The sequence below is a fragment of the Phoenix dactylifera genome, chromosome 4 (genome assembly GCF_051530095.1).
Source record: "Phoenix dactylifera cultivar Ajwa chromosome 4, Ajwa_hap1_PhDact_Kaust_v1.1, whole genome shotgun sequence".
In the NCBI taxonomy this organism is placed as follows: Eukaryota; Viridiplantae; Streptophyta; class Magnoliopsida; order Arecales; family Arecaceae; genus Phoenix; species Phoenix dactylifera.
Window position 1 is genome coordinate 35,836,517 of NC_143193.1, and position 23,620 is coordinate 35,860,136.

General features: G+C 49.4%; 59 non-coding genes and 5 pseudogenes across 59 annotated transcripts; all 64 read right to left on the minus strand.

The window, feature by feature from the left end:
• Positions 1-242: 242 nt before the first annotated feature.
• LOC149758920 (5S ribosomal RNA) lies at positions 243-360 on the minus strand. The gene has a single exon (XR_016407963.1). It is a non-coding gene; the product is annotated as a 5S ribosomal RNA (ribosomal RNA).
• A 246-nt stretch (positions 361-606) lies between these two features.
• Positions 607-725, minus strand: LOC149758921 (5S ribosomal RNA). Its single transcript, XR_016408430.1, has one exon. It is a non-coding gene; the product is annotated as a 5S ribosomal RNA (ribosomal RNA).
• A 246-nt stretch (positions 726-971) lies between these two features.
• On the minus strand, positions 972-1,090 carry LOC149758922 (5S ribosomal RNA). The gene has a single exon (XR_016408150.1). It is a non-coding gene; the product is annotated as a 5S ribosomal RNA (ribosomal RNA).
• A 246-nt stretch (positions 1,091-1,336) lies between these two features.
• On the minus strand, positions 1,337-1,455 carry LOC149758923 (5S ribosomal RNA). Its single transcript, XR_016409097.1, has one exon. It is a non-coding gene; the product is annotated as a 5S ribosomal RNA (ribosomal RNA).
• A 248-nt stretch (positions 1,456-1,703) lies between these two features.
• On the minus strand, positions 1,704-1,822 carry LOC149758924 (5S ribosomal RNA). The gene has a single exon (XR_016411924.1). It is a non-coding gene; the product is annotated as a 5S ribosomal RNA (ribosomal RNA).
• A 247-nt stretch (positions 1,823-2,069) lies between these two features.
• Positions 2,070-2,188, minus strand: LOC149758925 (5S ribosomal RNA). The gene has a single exon (XR_016404841.1). It is a non-coding gene; the product is annotated as a 5S ribosomal RNA (ribosomal RNA).
• Positions 2,189-2,434: 246 nt separating this feature from the next.
• On the minus strand, positions 2,435-2,553 carry LOC149758926 (5S ribosomal RNA). The gene has a single exon (XR_016406875.1). It is a non-coding gene; the product is annotated as a 5S ribosomal RNA (ribosomal RNA).
• Positions 2,554-2,799: 246 nt separating this feature from the next.
• LOC149758927 (5S ribosomal RNA) lies at positions 2,800-2,918 on the minus strand. Its single transcript, XR_016404663.1, has one exon. It is a non-coding gene; the product is annotated as a 5S ribosomal RNA (ribosomal RNA).
• Positions 2,919-3,166: 248 nt separating this feature from the next.
• Positions 3,167-3,285, minus strand: LOC149758928 (5S ribosomal RNA). Its single transcript, XR_016406258.1, has one exon. It is a non-coding gene; the product is annotated as a 5S ribosomal RNA (ribosomal RNA).
• Positions 3,286-3,530: 245 nt separating this feature from the next.
• On the minus strand, positions 3,531-3,649 carry LOC149758929 (5S ribosomal RNA). Its single transcript, XR_016409098.1, has one exon. It is a non-coding gene; the product is annotated as a 5S ribosomal RNA (ribosomal RNA).
• A 246-nt stretch (positions 3,650-3,895) lies between these two features.
• LOC149758930 (5S ribosomal RNA) lies at positions 3,896-4,014 on the minus strand (annotated as a pseudogene).
• Positions 4,015-4,260: 246 nt separating this feature from the next.
• Positions 4,261-4,379, minus strand: LOC149758931 (5S ribosomal RNA). Its single transcript, XR_016408152.1, has one exon. It is a non-coding gene; the product is annotated as a 5S ribosomal RNA (ribosomal RNA).
• A 246-nt stretch (positions 4,380-4,625) lies between these two features.
• Positions 4,626-4,744, minus strand: LOC149758932 (5S ribosomal RNA). Its single transcript, XR_016409100.1, has one exon. It is a non-coding gene; the product is annotated as a 5S ribosomal RNA (ribosomal RNA).
• A 248-nt stretch (positions 4,745-4,992) lies between these two features.
• Positions 4,993-5,111, minus strand: LOC149758933 (5S ribosomal RNA). Its single transcript, XR_016411925.1, has one exon. It is a non-coding gene; the product is annotated as a 5S ribosomal RNA (ribosomal RNA).
• A 248-nt stretch (positions 5,112-5,359) lies between these two features.
• LOC149758934 (5S ribosomal RNA) lies at positions 5,360-5,478 on the minus strand. The gene has a single exon (XR_016407186.1). It is a non-coding gene; the product is annotated as a 5S ribosomal RNA (ribosomal RNA).
• A 246-nt stretch (positions 5,479-5,724) lies between these two features.
• On the minus strand, positions 5,725-5,843 carry LOC149758935 (5S ribosomal RNA). Its single transcript, XR_016406876.1, has one exon. It is a non-coding gene; the product is annotated as a 5S ribosomal RNA (ribosomal RNA).
• Positions 5,844-6,089: 246 nt separating this feature from the next.
• Positions 6,090-6,208, minus strand: LOC149758936 (5S ribosomal RNA). The gene has a single exon (XR_016404664.1). It is a non-coding gene; the product is annotated as a 5S ribosomal RNA (ribosomal RNA).
• Positions 6,209-6,456: 248 nt separating this feature from the next.
• Positions 6,457-6,575, minus strand: LOC149758937 (5S ribosomal RNA). Its single transcript, XR_016406259.1, has one exon. It is a non-coding gene; the product is annotated as a 5S ribosomal RNA (ribosomal RNA).
• A 247-nt stretch (positions 6,576-6,822) lies between these two features.
• LOC149758938 (5S ribosomal RNA) lies at positions 6,823-6,941 on the minus strand. Its single transcript, XR_016402049.1, has one exon. It is a non-coding gene; the product is annotated as a 5S ribosomal RNA (ribosomal RNA).
• A 248-nt stretch (positions 6,942-7,189) lies between these two features.
• On the minus strand, positions 7,190-7,308 carry LOC149758939 (5S ribosomal RNA). The gene has a single exon (XR_016406596.1). It is a non-coding gene; the product is annotated as a 5S ribosomal RNA (ribosomal RNA).
• A 246-nt stretch (positions 7,309-7,554) lies between these two features.
• Positions 7,555-7,673, minus strand: LOC149758940 (5S ribosomal RNA). The gene has a single exon (XR_016405095.1). It is a non-coding gene; the product is annotated as a 5S ribosomal RNA (ribosomal RNA).
• Positions 7,674-7,920: 247 nt separating this feature from the next.
• LOC149758941 (5S ribosomal RNA) lies at positions 7,921-8,039 on the minus strand. The gene has a single exon (XR_016407019.1). It is a non-coding gene; the product is annotated as a 5S ribosomal RNA (ribosomal RNA).
• A 246-nt stretch (positions 8,040-8,285) lies between these two features.
• LOC149758942 (5S ribosomal RNA) lies at positions 8,286-8,404 on the minus strand. Its single transcript, XR_016406048.1, has one exon. It is a non-coding gene; the product is annotated as a 5S ribosomal RNA (ribosomal RNA).
• Positions 8,405-8,650: 246 nt separating this feature from the next.
• On the minus strand, positions 8,651-8,769 carry LOC149758943 (5S ribosomal RNA). The gene has a single exon (XR_016405407.1). It is a non-coding gene; the product is annotated as a 5S ribosomal RNA (ribosomal RNA).
• A 246-nt stretch (positions 8,770-9,015) lies between these two features.
• Positions 9,016-9,134, minus strand: LOC149758944 (5S ribosomal RNA). The gene has a single exon (XR_016409101.1). It is a non-coding gene; the product is annotated as a 5S ribosomal RNA (ribosomal RNA).
• A 246-nt stretch (positions 9,135-9,380) lies between these two features.
• LOC149758945 (5S ribosomal RNA) lies at positions 9,381-9,499 on the minus strand. The gene has a single exon (XR_016408098.1). It is a non-coding gene; the product is annotated as a 5S ribosomal RNA (ribosomal RNA).
• Positions 9,500-9,745: 246 nt separating this feature from the next.
• On the minus strand, positions 9,746-9,864 carry LOC149758946 (5S ribosomal RNA). The gene has a single exon (XR_016406597.1). It is a non-coding gene; the product is annotated as a 5S ribosomal RNA (ribosomal RNA).
• A 246-nt stretch (positions 9,865-10,110) lies between these two features.
• LOC149758947 (5S ribosomal RNA) lies at positions 10,111-10,229 on the minus strand. Its single transcript, XR_016412625.1, has one exon. It is a non-coding gene; the product is annotated as a 5S ribosomal RNA (ribosomal RNA).
• A 247-nt stretch (positions 10,230-10,476) lies between these two features.
• Positions 10,477-10,594, minus strand: LOC149758948 (5S ribosomal RNA). Its single transcript, XR_016407964.1, has one exon. It is a non-coding gene; the product is annotated as a 5S ribosomal RNA (ribosomal RNA).
• Positions 10,595-10,840: 246 nt separating this feature from the next.
• On the minus strand, positions 10,841-10,959 carry LOC149758949 (5S ribosomal RNA). Its single transcript, XR_016408431.1, has one exon. It is a non-coding gene; the product is annotated as a 5S ribosomal RNA (ribosomal RNA).
• Positions 10,960-11,205: 246 nt separating this feature from the next.
• Positions 11,206-11,324, minus strand: LOC149758950 (5S ribosomal RNA). The gene has a single exon (XR_016409102.1). It is a non-coding gene; the product is annotated as a 5S ribosomal RNA (ribosomal RNA).
• A 248-nt stretch (positions 11,325-11,572) lies between these two features.
• On the minus strand, positions 11,573-11,691 carry LOC149758951 (5S ribosomal RNA). The gene has a single exon (XR_016411926.1). It is a non-coding gene; the product is annotated as a 5S ribosomal RNA (ribosomal RNA).
• Positions 11,692-11,939: 248 nt separating this feature from the next.
• LOC149758952 (5S ribosomal RNA) lies at positions 11,940-12,058 on the minus strand. The gene has a single exon (XR_016404842.1). It is a non-coding gene; the product is annotated as a 5S ribosomal RNA (ribosomal RNA).
• A 246-nt stretch (positions 12,059-12,304) lies between these two features.
• On the minus strand, positions 12,305-12,423 carry LOC149758953 (5S ribosomal RNA). Its single transcript, XR_016406877.1, has one exon. It is a non-coding gene; the product is annotated as a 5S ribosomal RNA (ribosomal RNA).
• A 246-nt stretch (positions 12,424-12,669) lies between these two features.
• On the minus strand, positions 12,670-12,788 carry LOC149758954 (5S ribosomal RNA). The gene has a single exon (XR_016404665.1). It is a non-coding gene; the product is annotated as a 5S ribosomal RNA (ribosomal RNA).
• Positions 12,789-13,036: 248 nt separating this feature from the next.
• Positions 13,037-13,155, minus strand: LOC149758955 (5S ribosomal RNA). The gene has a single exon (XR_016406261.1). It is a non-coding gene; the product is annotated as a 5S ribosomal RNA (ribosomal RNA).
• A 247-nt stretch (positions 13,156-13,402) lies between these two features.
• Positions 13,403-13,521, minus strand: LOC149758956 (5S ribosomal RNA). The gene has a single exon (XR_016411927.1). It is a non-coding gene; the product is annotated as a 5S ribosomal RNA (ribosomal RNA).
• Positions 13,522-13,769: 248 nt separating this feature from the next.
• On the minus strand, positions 13,770-13,888 carry LOC149758957 (5S ribosomal RNA). Its single transcript, XR_016404844.1, has one exon. It is a non-coding gene; the product is annotated as a 5S ribosomal RNA (ribosomal RNA).
• Positions 13,889-14,134: 246 nt separating this feature from the next.
• On the minus strand, positions 14,135-14,253 carry LOC149758958 (5S ribosomal RNA). Its single transcript, XR_016406878.1, has one exon. It is a non-coding gene; the product is annotated as a 5S ribosomal RNA (ribosomal RNA).
• Positions 14,254-14,499: 246 nt separating this feature from the next.
• On the minus strand, positions 14,500-14,618 carry LOC149758959 (5S ribosomal RNA). The gene has a single exon (XR_016404666.1). It is a non-coding gene; the product is annotated as a 5S ribosomal RNA (ribosomal RNA).
• A 248-nt stretch (positions 14,619-14,866) lies between these two features.
• Positions 14,867-14,985, minus strand: LOC149758960 (5S ribosomal RNA). The gene has a single exon (XR_016406262.1). It is a non-coding gene; the product is annotated as a 5S ribosomal RNA (ribosomal RNA).
• Positions 14,986-15,230: 245 nt separating this feature from the next.
• Positions 15,231-15,349, minus strand: LOC149758961 (5S ribosomal RNA). Its single transcript, XR_016409103.1, has one exon. It is a non-coding gene; the product is annotated as a 5S ribosomal RNA (ribosomal RNA).
• A 246-nt stretch (positions 15,350-15,595) lies between these two features.
• On the minus strand, positions 15,596-15,714 carry LOC149758962 (5S ribosomal RNA; annotated as a pseudogene).
• A 246-nt stretch (positions 15,715-15,960) lies between these two features.
• LOC149758963 (5S ribosomal RNA) lies at positions 15,961-16,079 on the minus strand. The gene has a single exon (XR_016408153.1). It is a non-coding gene; the product is annotated as a 5S ribosomal RNA (ribosomal RNA).
• Positions 16,080-16,350: 271 nt separating this feature from the next.
• LOC149758964 (5S ribosomal RNA) lies at positions 16,351-16,469 on the minus strand. Its single transcript, XR_016409104.1, has one exon. It is a non-coding gene; the product is annotated as a 5S ribosomal RNA (ribosomal RNA).
• Positions 16,470-16,717: 248 nt separating this feature from the next.
• Positions 16,718-16,836, minus strand: LOC149758965 (5S ribosomal RNA). Its single transcript, XR_016411929.1, has one exon. It is a non-coding gene; the product is annotated as a 5S ribosomal RNA (ribosomal RNA).
• A 248-nt stretch (positions 16,837-17,084) lies between these two features.
• Positions 17,085-17,203, minus strand: LOC149758966 (5S ribosomal RNA). The gene has a single exon (XR_016407187.1). It is a non-coding gene; the product is annotated as a 5S ribosomal RNA (ribosomal RNA).
• Positions 17,204-17,449: 246 nt separating this feature from the next.
• LOC149758967 (5S ribosomal RNA) lies at positions 17,450-17,568 on the minus strand (annotated as a pseudogene).
• Positions 17,569-17,814: 246 nt separating this feature from the next.
• Positions 17,815-17,933, minus strand: LOC149758968 (5S ribosomal RNA). The gene has a single exon (XR_016404667.1). It is a non-coding gene; the product is annotated as a 5S ribosomal RNA (ribosomal RNA).
• A 248-nt stretch (positions 17,934-18,181) lies between these two features.
• LOC149758969 (5S ribosomal RNA) lies at positions 18,182-18,300 on the minus strand. Its single transcript, XR_016406263.1, has one exon. It is a non-coding gene; the product is annotated as a 5S ribosomal RNA (ribosomal RNA).
• Positions 18,301-18,546: 246 nt separating this feature from the next.
• Positions 18,547-18,665, minus strand: LOC149758970 (5S ribosomal RNA). The gene has a single exon (XR_016409105.1). It is a non-coding gene; the product is annotated as a 5S ribosomal RNA (ribosomal RNA).
• Positions 18,666-18,911: 246 nt separating this feature from the next.
• Positions 18,912-19,030, minus strand: LOC149758971 (5S ribosomal RNA). Its single transcript, XR_016408759.1, has one exon. It is a non-coding gene; the product is annotated as a 5S ribosomal RNA (ribosomal RNA).
• Positions 19,031-19,276: 246 nt separating this feature from the next.
• LOC149758972 (5S ribosomal RNA) lies at positions 19,277-19,395 on the minus strand. Its single transcript, XR_016403832.1, has one exon. It is a non-coding gene; the product is annotated as a 5S ribosomal RNA (ribosomal RNA).
• Positions 19,396-19,642: 247 nt separating this feature from the next.
• Positions 19,643-19,761, minus strand: LOC149758973 (5S ribosomal RNA). The gene has a single exon (XR_016404668.1). It is a non-coding gene; the product is annotated as a 5S ribosomal RNA (ribosomal RNA).
• A 248-nt stretch (positions 19,762-20,009) lies between these two features.
• LOC149758974 (5S ribosomal RNA) lies at positions 20,010-20,128 on the minus strand. Its single transcript, XR_016406264.1, has one exon. It is a non-coding gene; the product is annotated as a 5S ribosomal RNA (ribosomal RNA).
• A 246-nt stretch (positions 20,129-20,374) lies between these two features.
• Positions 20,375-20,493, minus strand: LOC149758975 (5S ribosomal RNA). The gene has a single exon (XR_016409106.1). It is a non-coding gene; the product is annotated as a 5S ribosomal RNA (ribosomal RNA).
• Positions 20,494-20,739: 246 nt separating this feature from the next.
• Positions 20,740-20,858, minus strand: LOC149758976 (5S ribosomal RNA). The gene has a single exon (XR_016408760.1). It is a non-coding gene; the product is annotated as a 5S ribosomal RNA (ribosomal RNA).
• A 246-nt stretch (positions 20,859-21,104) lies between these two features.
• LOC149758977 (5S ribosomal RNA) lies at positions 21,105-21,223 on the minus strand. The gene has a single exon (XR_016403833.1). It is a non-coding gene; the product is annotated as a 5S ribosomal RNA (ribosomal RNA).
• A 247-nt stretch (positions 21,224-21,470) lies between these two features.
• Positions 21,471-21,589, minus strand: LOC149758978 (5S ribosomal RNA; annotated as a pseudogene).
• Positions 21,590-21,836: 247 nt separating this feature from the next.
• On the minus strand, positions 21,837-21,955 carry LOC149758979 (5S ribosomal RNA). Its single transcript, XR_016403890.1, has one exon. It is a non-coding gene; the product is annotated as a 5S ribosomal RNA (ribosomal RNA).
• A 246-nt stretch (positions 21,956-22,201) lies between these two features.
• Positions 22,202-22,320, minus strand: LOC149758980 (5S ribosomal RNA; annotated as a pseudogene).
• A 246-nt stretch (positions 22,321-22,566) lies between these two features.
• LOC149758981 (5S ribosomal RNA) lies at positions 22,567-22,685 on the minus strand. The gene has a single exon (XR_016408154.1). It is a non-coding gene; the product is annotated as a 5S ribosomal RNA (ribosomal RNA).
• A 246-nt stretch (positions 22,686-22,931) lies between these two features.
• On the minus strand, positions 22,932-23,050 carry LOC149758982 (5S ribosomal RNA). Its single transcript, XR_016404527.1, has one exon. It is a non-coding gene; the product is annotated as a 5S ribosomal RNA (ribosomal RNA).
• A 248-nt stretch (positions 23,051-23,298) lies between these two features.
• On the minus strand, positions 23,299-23,417 carry LOC149758983 (5S ribosomal RNA). Its single transcript, XR_016411930.1, has one exon. It is a non-coding gene; the product is annotated as a 5S ribosomal RNA (ribosomal RNA).
• Positions 23,418-23,620: the final 203 nt, after the last annotated feature.

Sequence of the window (23,620 nt, forward strand, 5' to 3'; positions counted from 1 at the left end):
ATGCCCTTCGAAACTCCCTTTTATGACAAAGCAGCAGACCTCGACGGCCCGAGACATTCATGCTGCCGGGGCCGTTCTGGCGTATGATTCAACGCGCTGGTCCCGCTATGCGGCATGGCACCGCCAGTCCCCGGACTCTGTTTATTGTCGGGGGAAAAAAATTATCCGAAGAGGAAAAGCCAAAAGCCGAAAAATTAAAAATAAATATTATCAAAAAATAAAAAAGCGGGCAAAAAATAAAAAGGGTGCAACACGAGGACTTCCCGGGGGTCACCCATCCTAGTGCTACTCTCACCCAAGCACGCTTAACTGCGGAGTTCTGATGGGATCCGGTGCATTAGTGCTGGTATGATCGCACCCAAGACATGCCCTTCGAAACTCTCTTTTAAGACAAAGCAGCAGACCTCAACGGCCCGAGACATTCGCGCTGCCGGGGCCGTTCTGGCGTATGATTCAACGCGCTGTTCCGCTATGCGGCATGGCACCGCCAGTCTCCGGACTCAGTTTATTTTCGGGGGGAAAAAATTATCCGAAGAGGAAAAGCCAAAAGCCAAAAAATTAAAAATAAATATTATCAAAAAATAAAAAAGCGGGCAAAAAATAAAAAGGGTGCAACACGAGGACTTCCCAGGGGGTCACCCATCCTAGTACTTCTCTCGCCCAAGCATGCTTAACTGCGGAGTTATGATGGGATCCGGTGCATTAGTGCTGGTATGATCGCACCCATGACATGCCCTTCGAAACTCCCTTTTATGACAAAGCAGCAGACCGCGACGGCCCGAGACATTCGCGCTGCCGGGGCCGTTCTGGCGTAGGATTCAACGCGCTATTCCGCTCTGCGGCATGGCACCGCCAGTCTCCGGACTCAGTTTATTTTCGGAAAAAAAAAATTATCCGAAGAGGAAAAGCCAAAAGCCGAAAAATTAAAAATAAATATTATCAAAAAATAAAAAAGCGGGCAAAAAATAAAAAGGGTGCAACACGAGGACTTCCCAGGGGGTCACACATCCTAGTACTACTCTCGCCCAAGCACGCTTAACTGCGGAGTTCTGATCGGATCCGGTGCATTAGTGCTGGTATGATCGCACCCATGACATGCCCTTCGAAACTCCCTTTTATGACAAAGCAGCAGATCTCGACGGCCCGAGGCATTCGCGCTGCCGGGGCCGTTCTGGCGTAGGATTCAACGCGCTGTTCCGCTATGCGGCATGGCACCGCGAGTCTCCGGACTCAGTTTATTTTCGGGAGAAAAAAATTATCCGAAGAGGAAAAGCCAAATGCCGAAAAATTAAAAATAAATATTATCAAAAAATAAAAAAGCGGGCAAAAAATAAAAGGGGTGCAACACGAGGACTTCCCAGGGGGTCACCCATCCTAGTACTACTCTCGCCCAAGCACGCTTAACTGCGGAGTTCTGATGGGATCCGGTGCATTAGTGCTGGTATGATCGCACCCATGACATGCCCATCGAAACTCCCTTTTATGACAAAGCAGCAGACCTCGACAGCCCGAGACATTCGCGCCGCCGGGGCCGTTCTGGCGTAGGATTCAACGCGCTGGTCCCGCTATGCGGCATGGCACCGCCAGTCTCCGGACTCAGTTTATTTTCGGGGGAAAAAAATTATCCGAAGAGGAAAAGCCAAAAGCCGAAAAATTAAAAATAAATATTGTCAAAAAATAAAAAAGTGGAGAAAAAAATAAAAAGGGTGCAACACGAGGACTTCCCAGGGGGTCACCCATCCTAGTACTACTCTCGCCCAAGCACGCTTAACTGCGGAGTTCTGATGGGATCCGGTGCATTAGTGCTGGTATGATCGCACCCATGACATGCCCATCGAAACTCCCTTTTATGACAAAGCAGCAGACCTCGACGGCCCGAGACATTCGCGCCACCGGGGCCGTTCTGGCGTAGGATTCAACGCGCTGGTCCCGCTATGCGGCATGGCACCGCCAGTCTCCGGACTCAGTTTATTTTCGGGGGAAAAAAATTATCCGAAGAGAAAAGCCAAAAGCCGAAAAATTAAAAATAAATATTGTCAAAAAATAAAAAAGTGGAGAAAAAAATAAAAAGGGTGCAACACGAGGACTTCCCAGGGGGTCACCCATCCTAGTACTACTCTCGCCCAAGCACGCTTAACTGCGGAGTTTTGATGGGATCCGGTGCATTAGTGCTGGTATGATCGCACCCATGACATGCCCTTCGAAACTCCCTTTTATGACAAAGCAGCAGACCTCGACGGCCCGAGACATTCGCGCTGCCGGGGCCGTTCTGGCGTAGGATTCAACGCGCTGTTCCGCTATGCGGCATGGCACCGCGTGTCTCCGGACTCAGTTTATTTTCGGGGGAAAAAAATTATCCGAAGAGGAAAAGCCAAAAGCCGAAAAATTAAAAATAAATATTATCAAAAAATAAAAAAGCGGGCAAAAAATAAAAATGGTGCAACACGAGGACTTCCCAGGGGGTCACCCATCCTAGTACTACTCTCGCCCAAGCACGCTTAACTGCGGAGTTCTGATCGGATCCGGTGCATTAGTGCTGGTATGATCGCACCCATGACATGCCCTTCGAAACTCCCTTTTATGACAAAGCAGCAGACCTTGACGGCCCGAGGCATTCGCGCTGCCGGGGCCGTTCTGGCGTAGGATTCAACGCGCTGTTCCGCTATGCGGCATGGCACCGCGAGTCTCCGGACTCAGTTTATTTTCGGGGGAAAAAAATTATCCGAAGAGGAAAAGCCAAAAGCCGACAAATTAAAAATAAATATTATCAAAAAATAAAAAAGCGGGCGAAAAATAAAAGGGGTGCAACACGAGGACTTCCCAGGGGGTCACCCATCCTAGTACTACTCTCGCCCAAGCACGCTTAACTGCGGAGTTTTGATGGGATCCGGTGCATTAGTGCTGGTATGATCGCACCCATGACATGCCCATCGAAACTCCCTTTTATGACAAAGCAGCAGACCTCGACGGCCCGAGACATTCGTGCCGCCGGGGCCGTTCTGGCGTAGGATTCAACGCGCTGGTCCCGCTATGCGGCATGGCACCGCCAGTCTCCGGACTCAGTTTATTTTCGGGGGAAAAAAATTATCCGAAGAGGAAAAGCCAAAAGCCGAAAAATTAAAAATAAATATTATCAAAAAATAAAAAAGTGGAGAAAAAAATAAAAAGGGTGCAACACGAGGACTTCCGAGGGGGTCACCCATCCTAGTACTACTCTCGCCCAAGCACGCTTAACTGCGGAGTTCTGATGGGATCTGGTGCATTAGTGCTGGTATGATCGCACCCAAGACATGCCCTTCGAAACTCCCTTTTATGACAAAGCAGCAGACCTCGATGGCCCGAGACATTCGCGCTGCCGGGGCCGTTCTGGCGTAGGATTCAACACGCCGTTCCGCTATGCGGCATGGCACCGCCAGTCTCCGGACTCAGTTTATTTTCGGGGGAAAAAAATTATCCGAAGAGGAAAAGCCAAAAGCCGAAAAATAAAAAATAAATGTATCAAAAAATAAAAAAGCGGGCAAAAAATAAAAGGGGTGCAACACGAGGACTTCCCAGGGGGTCACCCATCCTAGTACTACTCTCGCCCAAGCACGCTTAACTGCGGAGTTCTGATGGGATCCGGTGCATTAGTGCTGGTATGATCGCACCCATGACATGCCCTTCGAAACTCCCTTTTATGACAAAGCAGCAGACCTCGACGGCCCGAGACATTCGCGCTGCCGGGGCCGTTCTGGCGTAGGATTCAACGCGCTGTTCCGCTATGCGGCATGGCACCGCCAGTCTCCGGACTCAGTTTATTTTCGGGAGGAAAAAATTATCCGAAGAGGAAAAGCCAAAAGCCAAAAAATTAAAAATAAATATTATCAAAAAATAAAAAAGCGGGCAAAAAATAAAAAGGGTGCAACACGAGGACTTCCCAGGGGGTCACCCATCCTAGTACTCCTCTCGCCCAAGCATGCTTAACTGCGGAGTTATGATGGGATCCGGTGCATTAGTGCTGGAATGATCGCACCCATGACATGCCCTTCGAAACTCCCTTTTATGACAAAGCAGCAGACCGCGACGGCCCGAGACATTCGCGCTGCCGGGGCCGTTCTGGCGTAGGATTCAACGCGCTATTCCGCTCTGCGGCATGGCACCGCCAGTCTCCGGACTCAGTTTATTTTCGGAAAAAAAAAATTATCCGAAGAGGAAAAGCCAAAAGCCGAAAAATTAAAAATAAATATTATCAAAAAATAAAAAAGCGGGCAAAAAATAAAAAGGGTGCAACACGAGGACTTCCCAGGGGGTCACACATCCTAGTACTACTCTCGCCCAAGCACGCTTAACTGCGGAGTTCTGATCGGATCCGGTGCATTAGTGCTGGTATGATCGCACCCATGACATGCCCTTCGAAACTCCCTTTTATGACAAAGCAGCAGATCTCGACGGCCCGAGGCATTCGCGCTGCCGGGGCCGTTCTGGCGTAGGATTCAACGCGCTGTTCCGCTATGCGGCATGGCACCGCGAGTCTCCGGACTCAGTTTATTTTCGGGAGAAATAAATTATCCGAAGAGGAAAAGCCAAAAGCCAAAAAATTAAAAATAAATATTATCAAAAAATAAAAAAGCGGGCAAAAAATAAAAGGGGTGCAACACGAGGACTTCCCAGGGGGTCACCCATCCTAGTACTACTCTCGCCCAAGCACGCTTAACTGCGGAGTTCTGATGGGATCCGGTGCATTAGTGCTGGTATGATCGCACCCATGACATGCCCATCGAAACTCCCTTTTATGACAAAGCAGCAGACCTCGACGGCCCGAGACATTCGCGCCGCCGGGGCCGTTCTGGCGCAGGATTCAACGCGCTGGTCCCGCTATGCGGCATGGCACCGCCAGTCTCCGGACTCAGTTTATTTTCGGGGGAAAAAAATTATCCGAAGAGGAAAAGCCAAAAGCCGAAAAATTAAAAATAAATATTGTCAAAAAATAAAAAAGTGGAGAAAAAAATAAAAAGGGTGCAACACGAGGACTTCCCAGGGGGTCACCCATCCTAGTACTACTCTCGCCCAAGCACGCTTAACTGCGGAGTTCTGATGGGATCCGGTGCATTAGTGCTGGTATGATCGCACCCATGACATGCCCATCGAAACTCCCTTTTATGACAAAGCAGCAGACCTCGACGGCCCGAGACATTCGCGCCGCCGGGGCCGTTCTGGCGTAGGATTCAACGCGCTGGTCCCGCTATGCGGCATGGCACCGCCAGTCTCCGGACTCAGTTTATTTTCGGGGGAAAAAAATTATCCGAAGAGGAAAAGCCAAAAGCCGAAAAATTAAAAATAAATATTGTCAAAAAATAAAAAAGTGGAGAAAAAAATAAAAAGGGTGCAACACGAGGACTTCCCAGGGGGTCACCCATCCTAGTACTACTCTCGCCCAAGCACGCTTAACTGCGGAGTTTTGATGGGATCCGGTGCATTAGTGCTGGTTTGATCGCACCCATGACATGCCCTTCGAAACTCCCTTTTATGACAAAGCAGCAGACCTCGACGGCCCGAGACATTCGCGCTGCCGGGGCCGTTCTGGCGTAGGATTCAACGCGCTGTTCCGCTATGCGGCATGGCACCGCGTGTCTCCGGACTCAGTTTATTTTCGGGGAAAAAAAATTATCCGAAGAGGAAAAGCCAAAAGCCGAAAAATTAAAAATAAATATTATCAAAAAATAAAAAAGCGGGCAAAAAATAAAAATGGTGCAACACGAGGACTTCCCAGGGGGTCACCCATCCTAGTACTACTCTCGCCCAAGCACGCTTAACTGCGGAGTTCTGATCGGATCCGGTGCATTAGTGCTGGTATGATCGCACCCATGACATGCCCTTCGAAACTCCCTTTTATGACAAAGCAGCAGACCTCGACGGCCCGAGGCATTCGCGCTGCCGGGGCCGTTCTGGCGTAGGATTCAACGCGCTGTTCCGCTATGCGGCATGGCACCGCGAGTCTCCGGACTCAGTTTATTTTCGGGGGAAAAAAATTATCCGAAGAGGAAAAGCCAAAAGCCGACAAATTAAAAATAAATATTATCAAAAAATAAAAAAGCGGGCGAAAAATAAAAGGGGTGCAACACGAGGACTTCCCAGGGGGTCACCCATCCTAGTACTACTCTCGCCCAAGCACGCTTAACTGCGGAGTTTTGATGGGATCCGGTGCATTAGTGCTGGTATGATCGCACCCATGACATGCCCATCGAAACTCCCTTTTATGACAAAGCAGCAGACCTCGACGGCCCGAGACATTCGTGCCGCCGGGGCCGTTCTGGCGTAGGATTCAACGCGCTGGTCCCGCTATGCGGCATGGCACCGCCAGTCTCCGGACTCAGTTTATTTTCGGGGGAAAAAAATTATCCGAAGAGGAAAAGCCAAAAGCCGAAAAATTAAAAATAAATATTATCAAAAAATAAAAAAGTGGAGAAAAAAATAAAAAGGGTGCAACACGAGGACTTCCGAGGGGGTCACCCATCCTAGTACTACTCTCGCCCAAGCACGCTTAACTGCGGAGTTCTGATGGGATCTGGTGCATTAGTGCTGGTATGATCGCACCCAAGACATGCCCTTCGAAACTCCCTTTTATGACAAAGCAGCAGACCTCGATGGCCCGAGACATTCGCGCTGCCGGGGCCGTTCTGGCGTAGGATTCAACACGCCGTTCCGCTATGCGGCATGGCACCGCCAGTCTCCGGACTCAGTTTATTTTCGGGGGAAAAAAATTATCCGAAGAGGAAAAGCCAAAAGCCGAAAAATTAAAAATAAATATTATCAAAAAATAAAAAAGTGGGCAAAAAATAAAAAGGGGTGCAAGACGAGGACTTCCCAGGGGGTCACCCATCCTAGTACTACTCTCGCCCAAGCACGCTTAACTGCGGAGTTCTGATGGGATCCGGTGCATTAGTGCTGGTATGATCGCACCCATGACATGCCCATCGAAACTCCCTTTTATGACAAAGCAGCAGACCTCGACGGCCCGAGACATTCGCGCCGCCGGGGCCGTTCTGGCGTAGGATTCAACGCGCTGGTCCCGCTATGCGGCATGGCACCGCCAGTCTCCGGACTCAGTTTATTTTCGAGGAAAAAAAATTATCCGAAGAGGAAAAGCCAAAAGCCGAAAAATTAAAAATAAATATTATCAAAAAATAAAAAAGTGGAGAAAAAAATAAAAAGGGTGCAACACGAGGACTTCCCAGGGGGTCACCCATCCTAGTACTTCTCTCGCCCAAGCACGCTTAACTGCGGAGTTATGATGGGATCCGGTGCATTAGTGCTGGTATGATCGCACCCATGACATGCCCTTCGAAACTCCCTTTTATGGCAAAGCAGCAGACCGCGACGGCCCGAGACATTCGCGCTGCCGGGGCCGTTCTGGCGTAGGATTCAACGCGCTGTTCCGCTATGCGGCATGGCACCGCCAGTCTCCGGACTCAGTTTATTTTCGGAAAAAAAAAATTATCCGAAGAGGAAAAGCCAAAAGCTGAAAAATTAAAAATAAATATTATCAAAAAATAAAAAAGCGGGCAAAAAATAAAAAGGGTGCAACACGAGGACTTCCCAGAGGGTCACCCATCCTAGTAGTACTCTCGCCCAAGCACGCTTAACTACGGAGTTCTGATGGGATCCGGTGCATTAGTGCTGGTATGATCGCACCCATGACATGCCCTTCGAAACTCCCTTTTATGACAAAGCAGCAGACCTCGACGGCCCGAGACATTCACGCTGCCGGGGCCGTTCTGGCGTATGATTCAACGCGCTGGTCCCGCTATGCGGCATGGCACCGCCAGTCCCCGGACTCTGTTTATTGTCGGGGGAAAAAAATTATCCGAAGAGGAAAAGCCAAAAGCCGAAAAATTAAAAATAAATATTATCAAAAAATAAAAAAGCGGGCAAAAAATAAAAAGGGTGCAACACGAGGACTTCCCAGGGGGTCACCCATCCTAGTGCTACTCTCACCCAAGCACGCTTAACTGCGGAGTTCTGATGGGATCCGGTGCATTAGTGCTGGTATGATCGCACCCAAGACATGCCCTTCGAAACTCCCTTTTAAGACAAAGCAGCAGACCTCGACGGCCCGAGACATTCGCGCTGCCGGGGCCGTTCTGGCGTATGATTCAACGCGCTGTTCCGCTATGCGGCATGGCACCGCCAGTCTCCGGACTCAGTTTATTTTCGGGGGGGAAAAATTATCCGAAGAGGAAAAGCCAAAAGCCAAAAAATTAAAAATAAATATTATCAAAAAATAAAAAAGCGGGCAAAAAATAAAAAGGGTGCAACACGAGGACTTCCCAGGGGGTCACCCATCCTAGTACTACTCTCGCCCAAGCACGCTTAACTGCGGAGTTATGATGGGATCCGGTGCATTAGTGCTGGTATGATCGCACCCATGACATGCCCTTCGAAACTCCCTTTTATGACAAAGCAGCAGACCGCGACGGCCCGAGACATTCGCGCTGCCGGGGCCGTTCTGGCGTAGGATTCAACGCGCTATTCCGCTCTGCGGCATGGCACCGCCAGTCTCCGGACTCAGTTTATTTTCGGAAAAAAAAAATTATCCGAAGAGGAAAAGCCAAAAGCCGAAAAATTAAAAATAAATATTATCAAAAAATAAAAAAGCGGGCAAAAGATAAAAAGGGTGCAACACGAGGACTTCCCAGGGGGTCACCCATCCTAGTACTACTCTCGCCCAAGCACGCTTAACTGCGGAGTTCCGATCGGATCCGGTGCATTAGTGCTGGTATGATCGCACCCATGACATGCCCTTCGAATCTCCCTTTTATGACAAAGCAGCAGATCTCGACGGCCCGAGGCATTCGCGCTGCCGGGGCCGTTCTGGCGTAGGATTCAACGCGCTGTTCCGCTATGCGGCATGGCACCGCGAGTCTCCGGAGTCAGTTTATTTTCGGGGGAAAAAAATTATCCAAAGAGGAAAAGCCAAAAGCCGAAAAATTAAAAATAAATATTATCAAAAAATAAAAAAGCGGGCAAAAAATAAAAGGGGTGCAACACGAGGACTTCCCAGGGGGTCACCCATCCTAGTACTACTCTCGCCCAAGCACGCTTAACTGCGGAGTTCTGATGGGATCCGGTGCATTAGTGCTGGTATGATCGCACCCATGACATGCCCATCGAAACTCCCTTTTATGACAAAGCAGCAGACCTCGACGGCCCGAGACATTCGCGCCGCCGGGGCCGTTCTGGCGTAGGATTCAACGCGCTGGTCCCGCTATGCGGCATGGCACCGCCAGTCTCCGGACTCAGTTTATTTTCGGGGGAAAAAATTATCCGAAGAGGAAAAGCCAAAAGCCAAATAATAAAAAATAAATATTATCAAAAAATAAAAAAGCGGGCAAAAAATAAAAAGGGTGCAACACGAGGACTTCCCAGGGGGTCACCAATCCTAGTACTACTCTCGCCCAAGCACGCTCAACTGCGGAGTTCTGATGGGATCCGGTGCATTAGTGCTGGTATGATCGCACCCATGACATGCCCTTCGAAACTCCCTTTTATGACAAAGCAGCAGACCTCGACGGCCCGAGACATTCGCGCTGCCGGGGCCGTTCTGGCGTAGGATTCAACGCGCTGTTCCGCTATGCGGCATGGCACCGCCAGTCTCCGGACTCAGTTTATTTTCGGGGGAAAAAAATTATCCGAAGAGGAAAAGCCAAAAGCCAAATAATAAAAAATAAATATTATCAAAAAATAAAAAAGCGGGCAAAAAATAAAAAGGGTGCAACACGAGGACTTCCCAGGGGGTCACCCATCCTAGTACTTCTCTCGCCCAAGCACGCTTAACTGCGGAGTTATGATGGGATCCGGTGCATTAGTGCTGGTATGATCGCACCCATGACATGCCCTTCGAAACTCCCTTTTATGACAAAGCAGCAGACCGCGACGGCCCGAGACATTCGCGCTGCCGGGGCCGTTCTGGCGTAGGATTCAACGCGCTGTTCCGCTATGCGGCATGGCACCGCCAGTCTCCGGACTCAGTTTATTTTCGGAAAAAAAAAATTATCCGAAGAGGAAAAGCCAAAAGCCGAAAAATTAAAAATAAATATTATCAAAAAATAAAAAAGCCGGCAAAAAATAAAAAGGGTGCAACACGAGGACTTCCCAGGGGGTCACCCATCCTAGTACTACTCTCGCCCAAGCACGCTTAACTACGGAGTTCTGATGGGATCCGGTGCATTAGTGCTGGTATGATCGCACCCATGACATGCCCTTCGAAACTCCCTTTTATGACAAAGCAGCAGACCTCGACGGCCCGAGACATTCATGCTGCCGGGGCCGTTCTGGCGTATGATTCAACGCGCTGGTCCCGCTATGCGGCATGGCACCGCCAGTCCCCGGACTCTGTTTATTGTCGGGGGAAAAAAATTATCCGAAGAGGAAAAGCCAAAAGCCGAAAAATTAAAAATAAATATTATCAAAAAATAAAAAAGCGGGCAAAAAATAAAAAGGGTGCAACACGAGGACTTCCCGGGGGTCACCCATCCTAGTGCTACTCTCACCCAAGCACGCTTAACTGCGGAGTTCTGATGGGATCCGGTGCATTAGTGCTGGTATGATCGCACCCAAGACATGCCCTTCGAAACTCTCTTTTAAGACAAAGCAGCAGACCTCAACGGCCCGAGACATTCGCGCTGCCGGGGCCGTTCTGGCGTATGATTCAACGCGCTGTTCCGCTATGCGGCATGGCACCGCCAGTCTCCGGACTCAGTTTATTTTCGGGGGGAAAAAATTATCCGAAGAGGAAAAGCCAAAAGCCAAAAAATTAAAAATAAATATTATCAAAAAATAAAAAAGCGGGCAAAAAATAAAAAGGGTGCAACACGAGGACTTCCCAGGGGGTCACCCATCCTAGTACTTCTCTCGCCCAAGCATGCTTAACTGCGGAGTTATGATGGGATCCGGTGCATTAGTGCTGGTATGATCGCACCCATGACATGCCCTTCGAAACTCCCTTTTATGACAAAGCAGCAGACCGCGACGGCCCGAGACATTCGCGCTGCCGGGGCCGTTCTGGCGTAGGATTCAACGCGCTGTTCCGCTATGCGGCATGGCACCGCGAGTCTCCGGACTCAGTTTATTTTCGGGAGAAAAAAATTATCCGAAGAGGAAAAGCCAAATGCCGAAAAATTAAAAATAAATATTATCAAAAAATAAAAAAGCGGGCAAAAAATAAAAGGGGTGCAACACGAGGACTTCCCAGGGGGTCACCCATCCTAGTACTACTCTCGCCCAAGCACGCTTAACTGCGGAGTTCTGATGGGATCCGGTGCATTAGTGCTGGTATGATCGCACCCATGACATGCCCATCGAAACTCCCTTTTATGACAAAGCAGCAGACCTCGACAGCCCGAGACATTCGCGCCGCCGGGGCCGTTCTGGCGTAGGATTCAACGCGCTGGTCCCGCTATGCGGCATGGCACCGCCAGTCTCCGGACTCAGTTTATTTTCGGGGGAAAAAAATTATCCGAAGAGGAAAAGCCAAAAGCCGAAAAATTAAAAATAAATATTGTCAAAAAATAAAAAAGTGGAGAAAAAAATAAAAAGGGTGCAACACGAGGACTTCCCAGGGGGTCACCCATCCTAGTACTACTCTCGCCCAAGCACGCTTAACTGCGGAGTTCTGATGGGATCCGGTGCATTAGTGCTGGTATGATCGCACCCATGACATGCCCATCGAAACTCCCTTTTATGACAAAGCAGCAGACCTCGACGGCCCGAGACATTCGCGCCACCGGGGCCGTTCTGGCGTAGGATTCAACGCGCTGGTCCCGCTATGCGGCATGGCACCGCCAGTCTCCGGACTCAGTTTATTTTCGGGGGAAAAAAATTATCCGAAGAGGAAAAGCCAAAAGCCGAAAAATTAAAAATAAATATTGTCAAAAAATAAAAAAGTGGAGAAAAAAATAAAAAGGGTGCAACACGAGGACTTCCCAGGGGGTCACCCATCCTAGTACTACTCTCGCCCAAGCACGCTTAACTGCGGAGTTTTGATGGGATCCGGTGCATTAGTGCTGGTATGATCGCACCCATGACATGCCCTTCGAAACTCCCTTTTATGACAAAGCAGCAGACCTCGACGGCCCGAGACATTCGCGCTGCCGGGGCCGTTCTGGCGTAGGATTCAACGCGCTGTTCCGCTATGCGGCATGGCACCGCGTGTCTCCGGACTCAGTTTATTTTCGGGGGAAAAAAATTATCCGAAGAGGAAAAGCCAAAAGCCGAAAAATTAAAAATAAATATTATCAAAAAATAAAAAAGCGGGCAAAAAATAAAAATGGTGCAACACGAGGACTTCCCAGGGGGTCACCCATCCTAGTACTACTCTCGCCCAAGCACGCTTAACTGCGGAGTTCTGATCGGATCCGGTGCATTAGTGCTGGTATGATCGCACCCATGACATGCCCTTCGAAACTCCCTTTTATGACAAAGCAGCAGACCTTGACGGCCCGAGGCATTCGCGCTGCCGGGGCCGTTCTGGCGTAGGATTCAACGCGCTGTTCCGCTATGCGGCATGGCACCGCGAGTCTCCGGACTCAGTTTATTTTCGGGGGAAAAAAATTATCCGAAGAGGAAAAGCCAAAAGCCGACAAATTAAAAATAAATATTATCAAAAAATAAAAAAGCGGGCGAAAAATAAAAGGGGTGCAACACGAGGACTTCCCAGGGGGTCACCCATCCTAGTACTACTCTCGCCCAAGCACGCTTAACTGCGGAGTTTTGATGGGATCCGGTGCATTAGTGCTGGTATGATCGCACCCATGACATGCCCATCGAAACTCCCTTTTATGACAAAGCAGCAGACCTCGACGGCCCGAGACATTCGTGCCGCCGGGGCCGTTCTGGCGTAGGATTCAACGCGCTGGTCCCGCTATGCGGCATGGCACCGCCAGTCTCCGGACTCAGTTTATTTTCGGGGGAAAAAAATTATCCGAAGAGGAAAAGCCAAAAGCCGAAAAATTAAAAATAAATATTATCAAAAAATAAAAAAGTGGAGAAAAAAATAAAAAGGGTGCAACACGAGGACTTCCGAGGGGGTCACCCATCCTAGTACTACTCTCGCCCAAGCACGCTTAACTGCGGAGTTCTGATGGGATCTGGTGCATTAGTGCTGGTATGATCGCACCCAAGACATGCCCTTCGAAACTCCCTTTTATGACAAAGCAGCAGACCTCGATGGCCCGAGACATTCGCGCTGCCGGGGCCGTTCTGGCGTAGGATTCAACACGCCGTTCCGCTATGCGGCATGGCACCGCCAGTCTCCGGACTCAGTTTATTTTCGGGGGAAAAAAATTATCCGAAGAGGAAAAGCCAAAAGCCGAAAAATTAAAAATAAATATTGTCAAAAAATAAAAAAGTGGAGAAAAAAATAAAAAGGGTGCAACACGAGGACTTCCCAGGGGGTCACCCATCCTAGTACTACTCTCGCCCAAGCACGCTTAACTGCGGAGTTCTGATGGGATCCGGTGCATTAGTGCTGGTATGATCGCACCCATGACATGCCCATCGAAACTCCCTTTTATGACAAAGCAGCAGACCTCGACGGCCCGAGACATTCGCGCCACCGGGGCCGTTCTGGCGTAGGATTCAACGCGCTGGTCCCGCTATGCGGCATGGCACCGCCAGTCTCCGGACTCAGTTTATTTTCGGGGGAAAAAAATTATCCGAAGAGGAAAAGCCAAAAGCCGAAAAATTAAAAATAAATATTGTCAAAAAATAAAAAAGTGGAGAAAAAAATAAAAAGGGTGCAACACGAGGACTTCCCAGGGGGTCACCCATCCTAGTACTACTCTCGCCCAAGCACGCTTAACTGCGGAGTTTTGATGGGATCCGGTGCATTAGTGCTGGTATGATCGCACCCATGACATGCCCTTCGAAACTCCCTTTTATGACAAAGCAGCAGACCTCGACGGCCCGAGACATTCGCGCTGCCGGGGCCGTTCTGGCGTAGGATTCAACGCGCTGTTCCGCTATGCGGCATGGCACCGCGTGTCTCCGGACTCAGTTTATTTTCGGGGGAAAAAAATTATCCGAAGAGGAAAAGCCAAAAGCCGAAAAATTAAAAATAAATATTATCAAAAAATAAAAAAGCGGGCAAAAAATAAAAATGGTGCAACACGAGGACTTCCCAGGGGGTCACCCATCCTAGTACTACTCTCGCCCAAGCACGCTTAACTGCGGAGTTCTGATCGGATCCGGTGCATTAGTGCTGGTATGATCGCACCCATGACATGCCCTTCGAAACTCCCTTTTATGACAAAGCAGCAGACCTTGACGGCCCGAGGCATTCGCGCTGCCGGGGCCGTTCTGGCGTAGGATTCAACGCGCTGTTCCGCTATGCGGCATGGCACCGCGAGTCTCCGGACTCAGTTTATTTTCGGGGGAAAAAAATTATCCGAAGAGGAAAAGCCAAAAGCCGACAAATTAAAAATAAATATTATCAAAAAATAAAAAAGCGGGCGAAAAATAAAAGGGGTGCAACACGAGGACTTCCCAGGGGGTCACCCATCCTAGTACTACTCTCGCCCAAGCACGCTTAACTGCGGAGTTTTGATGGGATCCGGTGCATTAGTGCTGGTATGATCGCACCCATGACTTGCCCATCGAAACTCCCTTTTATGACAAAGCAGCAGACCTCGACGGCCCGAGACATTCGTGCCGCCGGGGCCGTTCTGGCGTAGGATTCAACGCGCTGGTCCCGCTATGCGGCATGGCACCGCCAGTCTCTGGACTCAGTTTATTTTCGGGGGAAAAAAATTATCCGAAGAGGAAAAGCCAAAAGCCGAAAAATTAAAAATAAATATTATCAAAAAATAAAAAAGTGGAGAAAAAAATAAAAAGGGTGCAACACGAGGACTTCCGAGGGGGTCACCCATCCTAGTACTACTCTCGCCCAAGCACGCTTAACTGCGGAGTTCTGATGGGATCTGGTGCATTAGTGCTGGTATGATCGCACCCAAGACATGCCCTTCGAAACTCCCTTTTATGACAAAGCAGCAGACCTCGATGGCCCGAGACATTCGCGCTGCCGGGGCCGTTCTGGCGTAGGATTCAACACGCCGTTCCGCTATGCGGCATGGCACCGCCAGTCTCCGGACTCAGTTTATTTTCGGGGGAAAAAAATTATCCGAAGAGGAAAAGCCAAAAGCCGAAAAATAAAAAATAAATGTATCAAAAAATAAAAAAGCGGGCAAAAAATAAAAGGGGTGCAACACGAGGACTTCCCAGGGGGTCACCCATCCTAGTACTACTCTCGCCCAAGCACGCTTAACTGCGGAGTTCTGATGGGATCCGGTGCATTAGTGCTGGTATGATCGCACCCATGACATGCCCTTCGAAACTCCCTTTTATGACAAAGCAGCAGACCTCGACGGCCCGAGACATTCGCGCTGCCGGGGCCGTTCTGGCGTAGGATTCAACGCGCTGTTCCGCTATGCGGCATGGCACCGCCAGTCTCCGGACTCAGTTTATTTTCGGGAGGAAAAAATTATCCGAAGAGGAAAAGCCAAAAGCCAAAAAATTAAAAATAAATATTATCAAAAAATAAAAAAGCGGGCAAAAAATAAAAAGGGTGCAACACGAGGACTTCCCAGGGGGTCACCCATCCTAGTACTCCTCTCGCCCAAGCATGCTTAACTGCGGAGTTATGATGGGATCCGGTGCATTAGTGCTGGAATGATCGCACCCATGACATGCCCTTCGAAACTCCCTTTTATGACAAAGCAGCAGACCGCGACGGCCCGAGACATTCGCGCTGCCGGGGCCGTTCTGGCGTAGGATTCAACGCGCTATTCCGCTCTGCGGCATGGCACCGCCAGTCTCCGGACTCAGTTTATTTTCGGAAAAAAAAAATTATCCGAAGAGGAAAAGCCAAAAGCCGAAAAATTAAAAATAAATATTATCAAAAAATAAAAAAGCGGGCAAAAAATAAAAAGGGTGCAACACGAGGACTTCCCAGGGGGTCACACATCCTAGTACTACTCTCGCCCAAGCACGCTTAACTGCGGAGTTCTGATCGGATCCGGTGCATTAGTGCTGGTATGATCGCACCCATGACATGCCCTTCGAAACTCCCTTTTATGACAAAGCAGCAGATCTCGACGGCCCGAGGCATTCGCGCTGCCGGGGCCGTTCTGGCGTAGGATTCAACGCGCTGTTCCGCTATGCGGCATGGCACCGCGAGTCTCCGGACTCAGTTTATTTTCGGGAGAAATAAATTATCCGAAGAGGAAAAGCCAAAAGCCAAAAAATTAAAAATAAATATTATCAAAAAATAAAAAAGCGGGCAAAAAATAAAAGGGGTGCAACACGAGGACTTCCCAGGGGGTGCAACACGAGGACTTCCCAGGGGGTCACCCATCCTAGTACTACTCTCGCCCAAGCACGCTTAACTGCGGAGTTCTGATGGGATCCGGTGCATTAGTGCTGGTATGATCGCACCCATGACATGCCCATCGAAACTCCCTTTTATGACAAAGCAGCAGACCTCGACGGCCCGAGACATTCGCGCCGCCGGGGCCGTTCTGGCGCAGGATTCAACGCGCTGGTCCCGCTATGCGGCATGGCACCGCCAGTCTCCGGACTCAGTTTATTTTCGGGGGAAAAAAATTATCCGAAGAGGAAAAGCCAAAAGCCGAAAAATTAAAAATAAATATTGTCAAAAAATAAAAAAGTGGAGAAAAAAATAAAAAGGGTGCAACACGAGGACTTCCCAGGGGGTCACCCATCCTAGTACTACTCTCGCCCAAGCACGCTTAACTGCGGAGTTCTGATGGGATCCGGTGCATTAGTGCTGGTATGATCGCACCCATGACATGCCCATCGAAACTCCCTTTTATGACAAAGCAGCAGACCTCGACGGCCCGAGACATTCGCGCCGCCGGGGCCGTTCTGGCGTAGGATTCAACGCGCTGGTCCCGCTATGCGGCATGGCACCGCCAGTCTCCGGACTCAGTTTATTTTCGGGGGAAAAAAATTATCCGAAGAGGAAAAGCCAAAAGCCGAAAAATTAAAAATAAATATTGTCAAAAAATAAAAAAGTGGAGAAAAAAATAAAAAGGGTGCAACACGAGGACTTCCCAGGGGGTCACCCATCCTAGTACTACTCTCGCCCAAGCACGCTTAACTGCGGAGTTTTGATGGGATCCGGTGCATTAGTGCTGGTTTGATCGCACCCATGACATGCCCTTCGAAACTCCCTTTTATGACAAAGCAGCAGACCTCGACGGCCCGAGACATTCGCGCTGCCGGGGCCGTTCTGGCGTAGGATTCAACGCGCTGTTCCGCTATGCGGCATGGCACCGCGTGTCTCCGGACTCAGTTTATTTTCGGGGAAAAAAAATTATCCGAAGAGGAAAAGCCAAAAGCCGAAAAATTAAAAATAAATATTATCAAAAAATAAAAAAGCGGGCAAAAAATAAAAATGGTGCAACACGAGGACTTCCCAGGGGGTCACCCATCCTAGTACTACTCTCGCCCAAGCACGCTTAACTGCGGAGTTCTGATCGGATCCGGTGCATTAGTGCTGGTATGATCTCACCCATGACATGCCCTTCGAAACTCCCTTTTATGACAATGCAGCAGACCTCGACGGCCCGAGGCATTCGCGCTGCCGGGGCCGTTCTGGCGTAGGATTCAACGCGCTGTTCCGCTATGCGGCATGGCACCGCGAGTCTCCGGACTCAGTTTATTTTCGGGGGAAAAAAATTATCCGAAGAGGAAAAGCCAAAAGCCGACAAATTAAAAATAAATATTATCAAAAAATAAAAAAGCGGGCGAAAAATAAAAGGGGTGCAACACGAGGACTTCCCAGGGGGTCACCCATCCTAGTACTACTCTCGCCCAAGCACGCTTAACTGCGGAGTTTTGATGGGATCCGGTGCATTAGTGCTGGTATGATCGCACCCATGACATGCCCATCGAAACTCCCTTTTATGACAAAGCAGCAGGCCTCGACGGCCCGAGACATTCGTGCCGCCGGGGCCGTTCTGGCGTAGGATTCAACGCGCTGGTCCCGCTATGCGGCATGGCACCGCCAGTCTCCGGACTCAGTTTATTTTCGGGGGAAAAAAATTATCCGAAGAGGAAAAGCCAAAAGCCGAAAAATTAAAAATAAATATTATCAAAAAATAAAAAAGTGGAGAAAAAAATAAAAAGGGTGCAACACGAGGACTTCCGAGGGGGTCACCCATCCTAGTACTACTCTCGCCCAAGCACGCTTAACTGCGGAGTTCTGATGGGATCTGGTGCATTAGTGCTGGTATGATCGCACCCAAGACATGCCCTTCGAAACTCCCTTTTATGACAAAGCAGCAGACCTCGATGGCCCGAGACATTCGCGCTGCAGGGGCCGTTCTGGCGTAGGATTCAACACGCCGTTCCGCTATGCGGCATGGCACCGCCAGTCTCCGGACTCAGTTTATTTTCGGGGGAAAAAAATTATCCGAAGAGGAAAAGCCAAAAGCCGAAAAATAAAAAATAAATGTTATCAAAAAATAAAAAAGCGGGCAAAAAATAAAAGGGGTGCAACACGAGGACTTCCCAGGGGGTCACCCATCCTAGTACTACTCTCGCCCAAGCACGCTTAACTGCGGAGTTCTGATGGGATCCGGTGCATTAGTGCTGGTATGATCGCACCCATGACATGCCCTTCGAAACTCCCTTTTATGACAAAGCAGCAGACCTCGACGGCCCGAGACATTCGCGCTGCCGGGGCCGTTCTGGCGTAGGATTCAACGCGCTGTTCCGCTATGCGGCATGGCCCCGCCAGTCTCCGGACTCAGTTTATTTTCGGGAGGAAAAAATTATCCGAAGAGGAAAAGCCAAAAGCCAAAAAATTAAAAATAAATATTATCAAAAAATAAAAAAGCGGGCAAAAAATAAAAAGGGTGCAACACGAGGACTTCCCAGGGGGTCACCCATCCTAGTACTCCTCTCGCCCAAGCACGCTTAACTGCGGAGTTATGATGGGATCCGGTGCATTAGTGCTGGAATGATCGCACCCATGACATGCCCTTCGAAACTCCCTTTTATGACAAAGCAGGAGACCGCGACGGCCCGAGACATTCGCGCTGCCGGGGCCGTTCTGGCGTAGGATTCAACGCGCTGTTCCGCTATGCGGCATGGCACCGCCAGTCTCCGGACTCAGTTTATTTTCGGAAAAAAAAAATTATCCGAAGAGGAAAAGCCAAAAGCCGAAAAATTAAAAATAAATATTATCAAAAAATAAAAAAGCGGGCAAAAAATAAAAAGGGTGCAACACGAGGACTTCCCAGGGGGTCACCCATCCTAGTACACCTCTCGCCCAAGCACGCTTAACTACGGAGTTCTGATGGGATCCGGTGCATTAGTGCTGGTATGATCGCACCCATGACATGCCCTTCGAAACTCCCTTTTATGACAAAGCAGCAGACCTCGACGGCCCGAGACATTCACGCTGCCGGGGCCGTTCTGGCGTAGGATTCAACGCGCTGGTCCCGCTATGCGGCATGGCACCGCCAGTCTCCGGACTCAGTTTATTTTCGGGGGGGGAAAATTATCCGAAGAGGAAAAGCCAAAAGCCGACAAATTAAAAATAAATATTATCAAAAAATAAAAAAGCGGGCGAAAAATAAAAGGGGTGCAACACGAGGACTTCCCAGGGGGTCACCCATCCTAGTACTACTCTCGCCCAAGCACGCTTAACTGCGGAGTTTTGATGGGATCCGGTGCATTAGTGCTGGTATGATCGCACCCATGACATGCCCATCGAAACTCCCTTTTATGACAAAGCAGCAGGCCTCGACGGCCCGAGACATTCGTGCCGCCGGGGCCGTTCTGGCGTAGGATTCAACGCGCTGGTCCCGCTATGCGGCATGGCACCGCCAGTCTCCGGACTCAGTTTATTTTCGGGGGAAAAAAATTATCCGAAGAGGAAAAGCCAAAAGCCGAAAAATTAAAAATAAATATTATCAAAAAATAAAAAAGTGGAGAAAAAAATAAAAAGGGTGCAACACGAGGACTTCCGAGGGGGTCACCCATCCTAGTACTACTCTCGCCCAAGCACGCTTAACTGCGGAGTTCTGATGGGATCTGGTGCATTAGTGCTGGTATGATCGCACCCAAGACATGCCCTTCGAAACTCCCTTTTATGACAAAGCAGCAGACCTCGATGGCCCGAGACATTCGCGCTGCCGGGGCCGTTCTGGCGTAGGATTCAACACGCCGTTCCGCTATGCGGCATGGCACCGCCAGTCTCCGGACTCAGTTTATTTTCGGGGGAAAAAAATTATCCGAAGAGGAAAAGCCAAAAGCCGAAAAATAAAAAATAAATGTTATCAAAAAATAAAAAAGCGGGCAAAAAATAAAAGGGGTGCAACACGAGGACTTCCCAGGGGGTCACCCATCCTAGTACTACTCTCGCCCAAGCACGCTTAACTGCGGAGTTCTGATGGGATCCGGTGCATTAGTGCTGGTATGATCGCACCCATGACATGCCCTTCGAAACTCCCTTTTATGACAAAGCAGCAGACCTCGACGGCCCGAGACATTCGCGCTGCCGGGGCCGTTCTGGCGTAGGATTCAACGCGCTGTTCCGCTATGCGGCATGGCCCCGCCAGTCTCCGGACTCAGTTTATTTTCGGGAGAAAAAAATTATCCGAAGAGGAAAAGCCAAAAGCCAAAAAATTAAAAATAAATATTATCAAAAAATAAAAAAGCGGGCAAAAAATAAAAAGGGTGCAACACGAGGACTTCCCAGGGGGTCACCCATCCTAGTACTCCTCTCGCCCAAGCACGCTTAACTGCGGAGTTATGATGGGATCCGGTGCATTAGTGCTGGAATGATCGCACCCATGACATGCCCTTCGAAACTCCCTTTTATGACAAAGCAGCAGACCGCGACGGCCCGAGACATTCGCGCTGCCGGGGCCGTTCTGGCGTAGGATTCAACGCGCTGTTCCGCTATGCGGCATGGCACCGCCAGTCTCCGGACTCAGTTTATTTTCGGAAAAAAAAAATTATCCGAAGAGGAAAAGCCAAAAGCCGAAAAATTAAAAATAAATATTATCAAAAAATAAAAAAGCGGGCAAAAAATAAAAAGGGTGCAACACGAGGACTTCCCAGGGGGTCACCCATCCTAGTACACCTCTCGCCCAAGCACGCTTAACTACGGAGTTCTGATGGGATCCGGTGCATTAGTGCTGGTATGATCGCACCCATGACATGCCCTTCGAAACTCCCTTTTATGACAAAGCAGCAGACCTCGACGGCCCGAGACATTCACGCTGCCGGGGCCGTTCTGGCGTAGGATTCAACGCGCTGGTCCCGCTATGCGGCATGGCACCGCCAGTCTCCGGACTCAGTTTATTTTCGGGGGGGAAAAATTATCCGAAGAGGAAAAGCCAAAAGCCAAAAAATTAAAAATAAATATTATCAAAAAATAAAAAAGCGGGCAAAAAATAAAAAGGGTGCAACACGAGGACTTCCCAGGGGGTCACCCATCCTAGTACTCCTCTCGCCCAAGCACGCTTAACTGCGGAGTTATGATGGGATCCGGTGCATTAGTGCTGGAATGATCACACCCATGACATGCCCTTCGAAACTCCCTTTTATGACAAAGCAGCAGACCGCGACGGCCCGAGACATTCGCGCTGCCGGGGCCGTTCTGGCGTAGGATTCAACGCGCTGTTCCGCTATGCGGCATGGCACCGCCAGTCTCCGGACTCAGTTTATTTTCGGAAAAAAAAAAATTATCGGAAGAGGAAAAGCCAAAAGCCGAAAAATTAAAAATAAATATTATCAAAAAATAAAAAAACGGGCAAAAAATAAAAAGGGTGCAACACGAGGACTTTTCAGGGGGTCACCCATCCTAGTACTACTCTCGCCCAAGCACGCTTAACTACGGAGTTCTGATGGGATCCGGTGCATTAGTGCTGGTATGATCGCACCCATGACATGCCCTTCGAAACTCCCTTTTATGACAAAGCAGCAGACCTCGACGGCCCGAGACATTCACGCTGCCGGGGCCGTTCTGGCGTAGGATTCAACGCGCTGTTCCGCTATGCGGCATGGCACCGCCAGTCTCCGGACTCAGTTTATTTTCGGGAGGAAAAAATTATCCGAAGAGGAAAAGCCAAAAGCCAAAAAATTAAAAATAAATATTATCAAAAAATAAAAAAGCGGGCAAAAAATAAAAAGGGTGCAACACGAGGACTTCCCAGGGGGTCACCCATCCTAGTACTCCTCTCGCCCAAGCATGCTTAACTGCGGAGTTATGATGGGATCCGGTGCATTAGTGCTGGAATGATCGCACCCATGACATGCCCTTCGAAACTCCCTTTTATGACAAAGCAGCAGACCGCGACGGCCCGAGACATTCGCGCTGCCGGGGCCGTTCTGGCGTAGGATTCAACGCGCTATTCCGCTCTGCGGCATGGCACCGCCAGTCTCCGGACTCAGTTTATTTTCGGAAAAAAAAAATTATCCGAAGAGGAAAAGCCAAAAGCCGAAAAATTAAAAATAAATATTATCAAAAAATAAAAAAGCGGGCAAAAAATAAAAAGGGTGCAACACGAGGACTTCCCAGGGGGTCACACATCCTAGTACTACTCTCGCCCAAGCACGCTTAACTGCGGAGTTCTGATCGGATCCGGTGCATTAGTGCTGGTATGATCGCACCCATGACATGCCCTTCGAAACTCCCTTTTATGACAAAGCAGCAGATCTCGACGGCCCGAGGCATTCGCGCTGCCGGGGCCGTTCTGGCGTAGGATTCAACGCGCTGTTCCGCTATGCAGCATGGCACCGCGAGTCTCCGGACTCAGTTTATTTTCGGGAGAAAAAAATTATCCGAAGAGGAAAAGCCAAAAGCCAAAAAATTAAAAATAAATATTATCAAAAAATAAAAAAGCGGGCAAAAAATAAAAGGGGTGCAACACGAGGACTTCCCAGGGGGTCACCCATCCTAGTACTACTCTCGCCCAAGCACGCTTAACTGCGGAGTTCTGATGGGATTCGGTGCATTAGTGCTGGTATGATCGCACCCATGACATGCCCATCGAAACTCCCTTTTATGACAAAGCAGCAGACCTCGACGGCCCGAGACATTCGCGCCGCCGGGGCCGTTCTGGCGCAGGATTCAACGCGCTGGTCCCGCTATGCGGCATGGCACCGCCAGTCTCCGGACTCAGTTTATTTTCGGGGGAAAAAAATTATCCGAAGAGGAAAAGCCAAAAGCCGAAAAATTAAAAATAAATATTGTCAAAAAATAAAAAAGTGGAGAAAAAAATAAAAAGGGTGCAACACGAGGACTTCCCAGGGGGTCACCCATCCTAGTACTACTCTCGCCCAAGCACGCTTAACTGCGGAGTTCTGATGGGATCCGGTGCATTAGTGCTGGTATGATCGCACCCATGACATGCCCATCGAAACTCCCTTTTATGACAAAGCAGCAGACCTCGACGGCCCGAGACATTCGCGCCGCCGGGGCCGTTCTGGCGTAGGATTCAACGCGCTGGTCCCGCTATGCGGCATGGCACCGCCAGTCTCCGGACTCAGTTTATTTTCGGGGGGGAAAAATTATCCGAAGAGGAAAAGCCAAAAGCCAAAAAATTAA